We start from the raw sequence: 12,933 nt of genomic DNA on the forward strand, positions 1-12,933 counted from the left end.
ACAGCCAGAATTTTAATTTAAGAGGCCCTATTATGCTTTTCCTTATTTTGGTAATATACGTACAGTACTGTTTCAGACATGTAGTGTTTCATATACGTAGGTCAGTGTATGTGCAGGTAATCCATGTAACTCAGTTCCGTATACTTTTGACTCAGTACAGTGTCAACAGAGGGGATTCCCTTATAGAGTTGCCTCAGTTATTTCTGATGTTTTGGTCATTAAATTCCCAAAATCATACCAAGCACATGGAATCCACAGTCTCAGCATCCCACAGCAGTTTGTGTCAGGTGACTTTCAGTGAAGGTTATGAAACAATGACAGTGTGATGATAACAAAGAGAAGCATGAGTCATTATCTCGTCATTACTTGGACTTTATTGTTGAGTTTAGCACTTCACACTACCGTTAGCCATCATCTCAAACTGTGTCACTACTGACTGGTTTTCCTCCTTTGGAGTAAACTACCAATCAGACAGCACATCTGAGCTGCTGTCACACAGTCTGAAACACATTCAGATACAGGAAAGTATGACAGCAACAACACGCTCAAAGATGAACATCATTTGCATATTAAGAATTTTACTGCTAGAAAAAAATAGTGCAAAGCTGAACATAGTGAATTTGCTTTATGTAGGATTTCCTTCAAAATATTTGTCTTTTGCCAAAGTACTGTTGACAAATTCAGTGCATGAATATGAATGACTTTCATGTTAGAACCTGTGAAATAAAGTGTGTGTGCCGTGTTCAGTCTGATACGTTTGACATGTATGAAACATCAGAATCTGTCTTCATTTAATTGATTTCCTCTAATGACTCTTTGTGTCTTTTATTGCTAGCATGTGTGCTCAGAGGTTTTCAAAGTGCATTATAAGCATGTCGTGGCTTTGTGTCCCTCGCTCTGCATTAGTAGAACCTTAAAAGACCAACAAATATAAGTTTGTCATACTTTATCGATGAAATTGTCTTGGAAAATATAAATAACATCTATAGCAGAAACAGTGTATCACTCTTGGTCTTGCAAGACAATTTTGTGTCCAGTTGTTAATTCTTGAACAATGTGCACCAATCTCTTACAAAAGATGTGGTTTGCTATGGTTCTCTAACCCAACCAGGTTACTAAAGTACTGAAAATGAGGAGACAACATTACAACAACTTGCCAAATAAGCTAGGTCCATCATGTGCAGCCAAGAAACCTGTGATCTGCCAAAGTTTAAGGGGTGGATTTTGGTACGACTTTTAAAGGTCTGTGTTTCCACAACCAAGACGTTGCTTCAGGCTGTCTACATCCTGTGGTTCTGAACTTTGGATGAACAAATGGCAGCAGCCGTTTATCAGAAGCACCCAAACTGTTCTTGGCGATGGTCTGACTCAGTCCTTGGGCCACAACCTTTTATTTCCTGTTAGCGTTGTTTGGTCTTTGCACCTGCACGTGTCCTTTGCTTCCAGCAAAATGATTGTGACAACGGACATTCAGCATCTAGCAGATGTTATATATGCAATATGCAGCAGCAGTTTTTTACAGTTACCTGCCTGCTATACCCAAGAGACGTGATGATTTACGGTGTCAGTCCTTTCATCACAGAATGGGCCACGTGACCAGTTAAAGTGGTGACAAACTGTTGGCTCTGTCTGTCAAAACGAAAAGTAGTTATTGGGGCTAAAAAAGGATTTACAGCCTATTAAACGTGCAAGAGAGCTAATCCAGTTTCCAGCGAGTCCATCATCAGCTGGGCTGATTCATAACCAGAACGTCCCAAGTGTGAAGTCAGTGAATCAGTGCTGGCCTGGTGCTGAACAAAGTGAGGCTGAAGGGACTGTGGAGACATCAGCACATCACATTTTATATTGGTTTTATTATTTATGTTCTTCTAATAAGGAACAAAAGCACAGACACCAACCTCCTGATCTGCGGAGCAGTGGTGGTAGAGGAACTTCATCTCAGCTTTTTAGTAGAAGAGGGGGTGAGGGAAAGGTGGACTTTGGAGGGCTTCGGGGGAGGGAGGATGGAGCAGTGTGAAGTCTTGGACAGGTTTAACCTGACACAGAAAACAAGAACACATCATATTTGTGTGTGTGTGTGTGATCCAAGAGCAAATACTAACCTTGATCCTTCACAAAAACAAGCACAGCGAACAATTTCTCTAAAAATTCTTCTGATGATTTCTACGCTCACTGCAGGAATCAACATCTGCACATACACTCTGTACAAGAGACAAAATACAAATACGCTTCAACGTGTTGGAGGTACCTCGATTTAACTCATGTGGAAGTAGCCCAGTTCTTGGTTGTGTCAGGTTAGCAGTTTAGTGATGTTAGTTTACAGGAGAAGCCGGAAGCACGTTGTGAGTTTGGTTCGTGGTCGTCCTTCACTTTTGTTTCTTTTTGCCGCAGCTCCCATATCCCCGATTTGTAACTATTTACTTTTTACAAAATGTTTCTTGAACTATGGCAGCATCTTATTTATCTTATATATTTAGGCCGTGGATTCAGGGACCAAAACAAAAACTGTAATGAGCAGAGGTATTATCTACTGATTGTGTGTCTGGCGGCAGCCAAGGGTGGAGAGCAGAGGCAGCGGGCAGGCCAATCGAAACGCAGCTCAGGCTGCAGCTGCAGCAAAAACTTGGGCGTAGTAGGAGGGATTCTGGCAAACCGTCAGGAGGGGGAAGTGGTGCTCTACCAACACGGTGTACAGTAAAGATGGAGGCCTGCTGACTCCAACTGAGGACACTGTCAGGCAGTAGAAGGAATACTCTGACAACCTCCATAATCTTAATCTCACTCATAATTAACTAAAGTATCCAAAAGACAACAACTTCTCTTGTTGCATTTAGGTTCCAGTTTAACCAAAGAACAAAAAAGGATACATCAGCTCGAGCAGGTTATACACAACATTTACACTGCACAGATGAGAACACAGCATGATTTCATTCAGTCCAGTCTGTCTGTTAGACAGCGTGCAAACAAAGCATGCGTTCTTTGTAGCATTCGACAACAGAGTCACTTACTGTATGTACTTGTTTTCTGACATCCACAAAAACATATTGGTGTCTATTATATCTCCTTGTTAATAGAAACTTTGTGTCCAGCGTTTGAGCTAATTCTCAACGTGTCTCTTGCACTGACCACAATAACCATTTATCGTAAATTAAATTACAGCAATTGGTACCTTGAGCAGGATGACGCTGATCTCGGTGGGCGTTTTCCCTTCAGTGCTCTCAGTTTGTCTCCCTGTGTCAGACTGACTTCTTTGCAGTTATTCTGCACAGACAAAGAAAGAAAGACACAATTAGCAGCATGAAAACACAACATTGTGATCATAACTCAGTAGCCTGTTTGAATTCTGCAGTAACCATTAAAAAAGGTCATGTTGATGCTATGAAGTCACACCGCTGACCTCATCCAAGCTATATGACTTGCAGAGCACGGTGTTGATTGACAGGTCATCCATGCTGGAAAGCAGCGAGGACACTGCCTCCTGTTCCCTCCCTGCACAGAGTCAGAGCGGTGAAGCTGCTGTTGCTGCAGCTGCTGCTGCTGACTCAGTCTCTGTTGGACCAGCTGTTTAGACCGATGCACGTCACTCTGAACCCACAAACTGTGCTGCTTCCTGCACACAAACATCAAACACACGCCACAAACTAACTGTGATATTATGTTTAGCAGGTATAACATTCAACATCCTGGTTTAGCGTGTAAGTAGACACACAAAGCTAGTAGCCATTAGCAACAGAGCACTACTGTGGCGTAAGGAGGAAGTGTGCGTCCAGAGCTGAGGAGAGAAACAAGCTGCAGCTGAACACTGTGACTGCAGTCTGCAGCAGTAACACAGTTTTCAGGCTTTTTTAAAATTACATTTGATTTATCATCCACCAGTTTCCCACTGCTGCAGTCACCACCACCAGCTGCACATGGGCACACTGGGGAATGCCTCACCCTGACCTCCACCTTTTGCTTCTCTTCTAACTTTTACTACATTTCCAGCATGCTCCAACCATGACCTCAGCATGGAGAAACATCTTGTGTGGTAACAGCAATAGATGCCACAGCCTAAGGACAGACGGGCCTTGTTTGTCCAGCACATCTCACAGATGCTCGATGAGATTGAGATCTGCCGAAGTTGAAGGCCAAGGTGACACCTCAAACCCTTCCTGATCTACTTGTGCTTTGTGTGAAGACTCCAGCGACACTCGAAGTATTAGTGAACAGCTGTACTCAGTGACCAACGCCTTTTGGGTCATTGCAAAATGTCAAACAGTTTGTGTTTAAATAAAAAAAACTGGAAACAGAAAAAGATCCAAGTGGACCAATCACACCTTCACAGGTAAACGCAATGACCCTGATGAAGGCCACTAACACGTTATTGTTCCCTAATACTCTGTCACTGGAGTCTTCACCTCATCAGATCTTTGCCTTCTCCGTGCACCTTGGAGGTGAAGTTGCCGTCTGCTTGTGTTTTGTGACAGGGCACATTATCCTAATGAAGTGTTGCAGACGTGTCTGTGTGCACATCATATGGAAAGCATTACTTCTGTACCTTCATGAACGGCACTAAAGGTTAATGATTGTCTCCGACTGAGACCTTTGGAGTCACGGAAATTGGACCGTTTGGTTTGAGCGGTCACAGCTGAGGCACAAACTCACTCTTCTAAGAAGTTTTGCTGTGGACCGATGATAGATCCAGGTCTGCAGATTCTGATCCAAGCAATCGCCTAGGCTGCAGTAAACCGGAAGGTAGCAGCCAATCAGAGTCCCCGTGCGGCCTAATCCAGCTGTAAATGGATGAAGTGTTTAAAGAGACAAAGTTAAGATAAAAGAAATAAATGACATCAATTAAACATACATAAACACTTGCAGTCCTACCTTTACAGTGCACTGCCACTGCCCCGTCTGTACATTCACACACATGCAGAAAGCGTCTGACGATGAGGTCAGAGGGCGTGGTCCCATCAAGAAAGAAGAGGTCGTGGTGTTCAAATCCTGCATCCTCAAACCACCTGCCATCATACAACTTCCTGTTCAGACGAACCACGGTCGTTACGTCATTTTGGCAAAAGTATGAGAAGTATGCATCGGGTGTGCGAAGGGGATAACCTGGAGACAGAATCAACAATAACTGAGTTCCATCATACGTTTCAATCAGTGAGGGTCTGTTTTTAATGCAAGTACTGTCTCTTAATGCAAACGTAAAATAAGATTCAATGATGTAGTGTCAACTGATTTATGTTGTAAGGTAAAGACATTAAATACAGAGAAAACCCCAACAATCGAACGGCCCCAAGCACCTGCTGACAGTGGAAAAGAAAAACTCCCTTTTAACAAGAACCAGGCTAAGGGAGGGGGGGCAATCTGCCACATGTGGTCGGGGTGAGGGGAGGACAACAGGACAAGAGATGGACTGGAAGAGAGCCAGAGGTGAATAATAACTACGTGCAAAGTGGTGTAAATACACAAATTAAAAAGAGCTGAGTGATGAAGAAGCATGAGTGCATCATGGGAAACCCCGAGCCACTGCAGGGTTCAGGCTCATCTAATCCAGCCGTAACAACATGACAACTCACACATGACAGCACTAAGCAGGAAACAATACACGCCATCAGAAGACAGCAGGGTAAGGTTAGCTCTTCTCAGCTGTTTCAGGACGTGCAGGCACTGAGGGGCTGCAGAGGCCTTCTGTCAGGCCAAGCAACATGAGCACTGATGTTGTTTGGAGGCATGCTTTTAGCTTTTAGCTTTGAGATTCTGACTCACCATTTTTTATCTTACCACGAGAATGAGGGCTACTGAACGATCCAGTTCATATCTCCATTTTCAACTCGCTAAAAGCACAAAAAGAAAGGAAAGAAAGACTGTGATAGAGGTTAGCGACATATCAGTTAAAAACATTGGCTCCAGAACACCTTAATTATACCACCACTGCAGTAATGAACACATACAGTCTGTTTTGGGGGGCTTTTACCTTTCATTCGAAATCAGTTTTGTTGTAGTGGACACAGGTGAGCTGACTTTTACTTCACTGAGGTGGTACTCACTGACTGTCTATCACTTGGACGGGGTGAGTTATGGATCAATCTAACTGAGAAACTGAGGAAATACAGCGTGCACCAACGCAGGCCTGGACATGCACTGTACGAGCCCTTGGTTGGCCCTGACTGTGTTACTAACAGCACTGCAAATTAATTGGATGAATAACAACCGTACGTTATTTATTTCTTACGGTATCCTGGTCCTGTTTTCATTGATATAGACCTGTAGAACAGTCAGCACTCTGCAGTCTGTTACCTCATAATGTTCATATTCTTCTGCACTGAACCTTTCAAAATCCAGGAAACCATGTTGTAATGCCTGCAGAGGAAAAGAGCAGAAACAGATTTTCACAACAAAAGCACTCAGAGCATACAACTCTGCAGTGGTTTCACAGATTCAGTTCAATTCAGTTTTTTTAGCACCAAATCACAACAAAGTCACCTCAGGGCAGTTAATATTGTACGGTAAAGACCCTACAGTTATACAGAGGAAACATAATCAGACCACAACTATGAGCAGACACACTGGTGACAGTGGGAAGGAAAAACTCGTTTTTAACAGAAACACATGTGTCACCAGAACCAGGCTCAGGGAGGGGCGGCAATCTGACTGACTGCTGAGGGGCTGAGGGGACGGAGACAGGACCAAAGACACACTGTGAAGACAGTGTGAGATTAATAACAAGTATGATTCAGCGCAGAGAAGTAAGTGAAGAAGAAACACCCAGTGCATCATGGGAATCCCCCAGCAGCCTACACCTATTGCAGCATAACTAAGGGAGGATTCAGGGTCACCTGGTCCCATTCTACTTTTAAATACTCTAGGAACAACAAGTAAGCCTGCAGAGCGAGAGCGAAGTGCTCTAATAGGGTGATATGGTACTAAAAGGTCATTAAGATAAGATGGGGCCTGATTATTTAAGACCTTGTATGTGAAGAGCAGGATTTTGAATTCTGGATTTAACAGGAAGCCAATGAAGGGAAGCCAATACTGGAGAAATCTGCTCTCTCTTTCTAGTCCCTGTCAGGACTCTTGCTGCAGCATTTTGGATTAGCTGAAGGCTTTTCAGTGAGTTTTTTGGACTTCCTGATAATAATGAATTGCAGTAGTCCAGCCTGGAAGTAATAAATGCATGAACTAGTTTTTCAGCGTCACTTTGAGACAGGATATTTCTAATTTTAGAGATGTTGCGCAAATGGAAGAAAGCAGTCTTACATATTTGTTTAATATGTGCGTTGAAGGACATATCCTGGTCAAAAATGACTCCAAGGTTCCTCACAGCGTTACTGGAGGCCAAGGTAATGCCATCCAGAGTAAGAATCTGGTTAGATACCATATTTCTAAGCTTTTCAGGGCCGAGTACAATAACCTCAGTTTGATCTGAATTAAGAAGCAGAAAGTTAGCGGCCATCCAGGTCTTTATGTCTTTAAGACATTCCTGCAGTTTAACTAATTGGTGTGTGTTATCTGGCTTCATGGACAGATAGAGCTGGGTGTCATCTGCATAGCAGTGAAAATGTATGCTATGTCTTCTAATGATACTGCCTAAGGGAAGCATGTATAATGTAAACAGAATTGGTCCTAGCACTGAACCCTGTGGAACTCCATAATTAACCTCAGTGTGTGAAGATGACTCTCCATTTACATGCACAAATTGGAGTCTATTAGATAGATATGATACAAACCACTGCAGCGCAGTACCTGTAATACCTACAGCATGTTCTAATCGCTCTAATAGGATATTATGGTCGACAGTATCGAATGCTGCACTAAGGTCTAGCAGGACAAGCACAGAGATGAGTCCACTGTCAGAGGCCATAAGAAGATCATTTGTAACCTTCACTAAAGCTGTTTCTGTGCTGTGCTGAGCTCTGAAACCTGACTGAAACTCTTCAAATAAACCATTCCTCTGCAGATGATCTGTTAGCTGTTTGACAACTACTCTTTCAAGGATGTTTGATATGAAAGGAAGGTTGGAGATTGGCCTATAATTAGCTAAGGCTGCTGGGTCTAGAGATGCTTTTTGAGTAAAGGTTTAACTACAGCTAGCTTGAAGGCCTGTGGTACATAGCCGATTATTAGAGATAGGTTGATCATATTTAAGATTGAAGCAATTAAGAAGCTTCAATCTAATTAATTAATGGCAGGACTTTGAGCAATTTTGTAGGTCTAAAAGACACGTTGATGCACTGGCTATTTCTTCTTTAGTCGTTTGTTTTCAATTCCTGTGTGTTTGTACATCACTGAAGTATTTAATCATTAGTAATTATTAAACTCCTTTGTAGTTCTCTCTGCTCTCTTCGCTTACGCCTCACCCATAACCAGTCACAGTGAATTGCTGCCTCCTTAGACCTGGTTCTGTTGGAGGTTTCGTCCTGTTGGAAGGGAGTTTTTCCTTCCCACTGTTGCCAAGTGTATACTTCTGCAGTGCTGTAGGGTCTTTACCTTATAAGTTAAAGTACCTTGAAGTAACTGTTGCTTAGAATTAGTGCTATGAATAAAACTGAATTCAATTACTGTTGTTACAGAATAGGAGGAGAACAATGTCAAATGTGGTTCAAACAGGGATTTTTGCACACACACACACACACACACACACACACACACACACACACACACACACACACACACACACACACACACACACACACACACACACACACACACAGTGAAAGGAATACAGTAATAGTAGTGTAGTTATAAACAAAAGCTTTTATAATAGGATAGGGTTCAGATCATATCTGTTCACATATGGTCTCAGACTTGTTTGCACTGTAAATAAACATAAACCATCACTAAGAGTGTAAAAACTAAGCAGCACCTGTTTAGCTGAGCTGAGCTCAGGACTGGGAATGGGGGGAAACACGTTCTTAGCTCAGTCTAGATGAATGAAATCAACCAACTGGCACCGCTAAAGCTCACTAAGAGCTCATAAACTGTTAACAATTCATTCAAATTTCTGAATTCAGTTTTATTTATATAGTGCTAAATCACAACAGCAGTAAAAACCCTACAATAATACGGGAAAATGTTCCCATCCCAAATTTTTTTTTTTTTTTTTTTTTTTTTTTTTTTTTTGCCTGTCCCGTTTGGCTCTTTTGCCATCAGAATTGTTGTCTAAAGGCAAAGAAAGATGCCCAACGGATTTACTTTACCAAACTGACCATCCCAGCCTTGCCGTAATGGTCCATTTGATTCACCTTTTATTGTTTATTTTATTTTCACTTACTGAATACGGGACAGACTTGACTGGGGGAAAGAAGGGGAGAAAGAAAGAGGGAAAGAGAAACAGCTGAGAAGAGGGACGGGGGAGAAGGGCAAAAGACAAAAACCAACAGAACGGGCAGAGAAAAAAAAAAAGCATATATCAATCACCTGGATCACCTGCTGAGAAAGAAAAAAGAAAGCAAGCAGAAGAGAACAAGAGTAATAGAATAAACAACATCACAATGATATATGGGAATATGACAGTAAATACTAAATGTTAAACATTATTGTGCAGCACATAAGATCAACAGAACACAGTGTGCTTTGAGGTAGGAGCCAAAAAGGGTGTAGTTTGTGGGTGTGATCACCCGTGTGTACACCTGTGAGCATGGACGCGCTTGTTTTTTGTTTTTTTAAAAGGTTCCTTCATGTAATAATCTGCTAGAGGGTGTGGGGGGGCCACAGCCCCGTCCTCCAGGGCGTGAAGCAGGTGTGGAGGAGATCAAAACTCCAGACATCCAGAGGCCCCCAGAACACAAGAGACCAAGGAAGACCAACAGAGGGGCAGCTGCGCCACTGTCCCGGAAAGAGCTGAGGAGAGTCCCAGATGAGGGCTCACTCAGCACCGCGGAGCAGAAGCCAGGGGGAGTTGCAGTGACGCGCCCGTGAGCTCCACCGGCAGCCAGCTGCGCCTGAGTGACCGAGCCCCAGGCTGAGAGGCCGGGGGCACCCCACCTCCGAAGTGGCCCGAGCGAGCCCCAGGCTCCAGGCCCCGATAAGCGACCGCCAAGGAGTGAGCCGGTGTGTACCTGGACGCCCATCCCCGGACACAAAGAACCACCAACGCACCGATGTCTGAGGGGGTCCGCCACTGGCAGGGGAAGTGGTGGTAGGGGGAGATAGGCCTCCAAACCTTGGAGGGCCTGAGATGTCCCCAGAGAGGTGGCGCCTGACACCCAACCTGACATATAGACACAGACATACAGGCACACACAGATACAAACATCCATTCCCACCCTCATGCTCCCATCCCAAACTTAAAAGTGTGGGTTTGATGAGGTTTCCTGACTTCCTGGAACGTTCATGCCAAGGTCGCCAAATAATTTCCAGCTAGGTGGAGTTTCTTCTTGTTACCCCTGCTTCCAGTCTTTATGCTAAGCTAAGCTAGATTTAACAGACAGAGAAGAATAGTGTCTCAGTAAATGCAATGACAACAGCCCCAGCATGAAGTGCTGTTTCATAGAAAGCAGCAGCCTGTACCTAAACGGCATGTAGCCTGTGTTGTTTCCTGCTATCAGAGTCCTGTAGGCACCTTCTGGGCTTCTCTTCAAATACATCACCTACAGGGCAGAGGTTAAACTACGTAACTAATAATGGACAGACAGACGGGCAATCAGATGATGTGATGGACAAATGAAATGATATTTACAGCATAGGCACCAATGAGAACAGCAGCATTGGCTCTCTTCTTCTGGTCATAGCTGGTTTAGTGAACCAGTCTCTTTCTAGACATTGTGAAAGACTATAAACCAATAATGATAATCAGTGAAAACAGCACATGTGCATTAATACATTTAAAATAAGCGTCTACTGTCAGAGGAGTGCACACACACCATCAGAGCAAAGACCTTTCAAAATAAGAGTGTAATGCGTTTTCTAAATGATATCTATACAGCATACAAAGCCCTGAGTCTGAAGTACAGACCTTCATCTGCATTACCTTCAGCTTCTTGTTGAGTTTCCAGCAGTATCTGTACAGCATGGCCAGGTTGAGGGGCCCAAAGTCTGCATAAAAACTGCAACACACAGTAAGAGAGATGTCAAATAGGAGCTTTCAACAATTACAACACAAAAACAACACACACACACACAAATCAGCCACAAAACTAAACCCACTGACAGGTGAAGTCAGTGACATTGTTCATCTGGTTATAATAAAATGCTCCGTTAGAAAACCTTGGGACATTTATCTGGATGTTTCCACCCACACAATGCAGACATGGAGTCAGGTTAAAAACACATCTGTGAAAACATTACTGGCAAACTTCATGTAATATTACATTAAAGCAAATGTAAATTTATAATTAAAACAAGAATTTTGAGCAGTAGTGTGTACATGTGTCTGTATCTGATCAGGATTTTTTTAGTTGTGTCTGTCATCAAAAATTGATTTGAAGTGTTTTAAGTCAGATGGCAAACTCTGCCTAACAAGTCCACTTTATTGCGTGCTCATTTTCTCCTATTACTGGCTCATACCTCACCTTTACGTCTTTACCTCACAAAATAAAGCACCCTGAGGTGACTGTTGTTGTGATTTGGCGCTATATATATTTGCTGCCTTTTGTACTGTCATTAAGATAGACAGTCTTCGGCCTCTTCAAGAACATGCACCAGCGTACATCATTGAACTTTTACAGCCCTATGCCCCTAGTAGGTCTCTGAGGTCTTGTGATCAGGGCCTACTTGTTATTCAGTATACAAGACTGAAAACCAAGGGTGATAGAGCTTTTGCTACTGTGGCCGCCAGACTGTGGAACTCTCTTCCTCAGAACTTAAGATCAGTGACTCAGTGACTGCTTTTAAAAAACAGCTAAAAACACATCTTTTTAAAATTGCATTTTGTTAACTTTTGACTGTTTTTGTTTTATACCTTGTGAAGCACTTTGTGATCTTTTATCTAGAAATGTGCTATATAAATAAAATTTTACTTTACTTACTTACTTTACTTTTGCATTGTCTCTGAGCATTGTAGTCTTGGGGTAAACTTGCTGTGACTTCCACTCCTGGGAAGTGTGGCAACTGCCTTGAAACGTCTTCAAGCAACTTAAAGAAGTCCAGACGCTTTTCTTTGCAAGCTCCTTTGACAACTGCCTTGAAGGTTTTCCATTTATGAATAATCTTTCTCGCTGTAGGATGATGGACTTCAAATTGTTTGAAAATGGTCTTAAACCTCTTCCCAAAGTAATGGGCAGCAACAGTTGCTGCTGATGTCTTTCCTTCTTGGCATTGTGTGTGTGAATTATGCAGACCAGCAAACTACCCAAATTTCTACTTTGATAGAGGAGCTCACACTTGTCGATAATCAATGAATCTAATATATATGAGTGGATGCCAGATGGCTTCCCATTTTTGAGCCTAGTTCTGCACTTCGCACTGTTGCCATGTACTTGTTCTATGGGTGTTGGCTGATTGTTGAGGTCTTCTCTCTATTATTGTAGGGTCATTACCTTACAATATAAAGTGCCTTGAGTCAGCTATTGTGATTTGGAGCACAAAACCTGTGGCTATAGAAGTGGTTAGAACACCAGTATTCAATTATTTGGATGGATGAGTAAATACTTTTGGAAATACAGGGTATATAAATAAACTTAAATTAAGTCAGGGGCAAGCAACCTGCTCCATGATCCTCGAGACTCTAGTTTATTTCTGCTTCTGTTTTATTGTTTGAGAAAGAAGTTTCAGAAAAAGCAGCAGAAATTTAAACCATTTAGGTTTCAGTAAGTTAAAAAAAAGCCTTTTAACATGGTTAATTTTATGTTTTAGTTCTATGTGGATGCTGGCAACTTAAATTGGGTAGACTGTGTACAACTCTATATGCACATATACCATTTGACCAGGTCTCTCTTTGCACAAGCATCCCCCTTTGCATTTGTGTCTGTTTACAAATTGAGCTCTGTGTGCTCTGGAATTTAAAATGTC

At 42.5% G+C, this 12,933-nt stretch overlaps 1 pseudogene across 1 annotated transcript; it reads right to left on the bottom strand.

Moving 5' to 3' along the window:
* Positions 1 to 357: 357 nt before the first annotated feature.
* On the bottom strand, positions 358 to 11,159 carry LOC113010924 (dual specificity protein phosphatase CDC14AB-like; annotated as a pseudogene). The gene is made up of 13 exons (XR_013903435.1): positions 11,131 to 11,159; positions 10,955 to 11,030; positions 10,664 to 10,756; positions 10,495 to 10,574; positions 7,930 to 7,947; positions 6,283 to 6,388; positions 5,767 to 5,819; positions 4,864 to 5,094; positions 4,645 to 4,772; positions 3,398 to 3,610; positions 3,170 to 3,261; positions 1,899 to 2,036; positions 358 to 1,814 (listed from the first exon to the last, which is right to left on the bottom strand). The product of XR_013903435.1 is annotated as a dual specificity protein phosphatase CDC14AB-like (transcript).
* Between the last annotated feature and the right edge of the window lie 1,774 nt (positions 11,160 to 12,933).

Source organism: Astatotilapia calliptera, chromosome 18 (assembly GCF_964374335.1).
Source record: "Astatotilapia calliptera chromosome 18, fAstCal68.1, whole genome shotgun sequence".
Taxonomy (NCBI): domain Eukaryota; kingdom Metazoa; phylum Chordata; class Actinopteri; order Cichliformes; family Cichlidae; genus Astatotilapia; species Astatotilapia calliptera.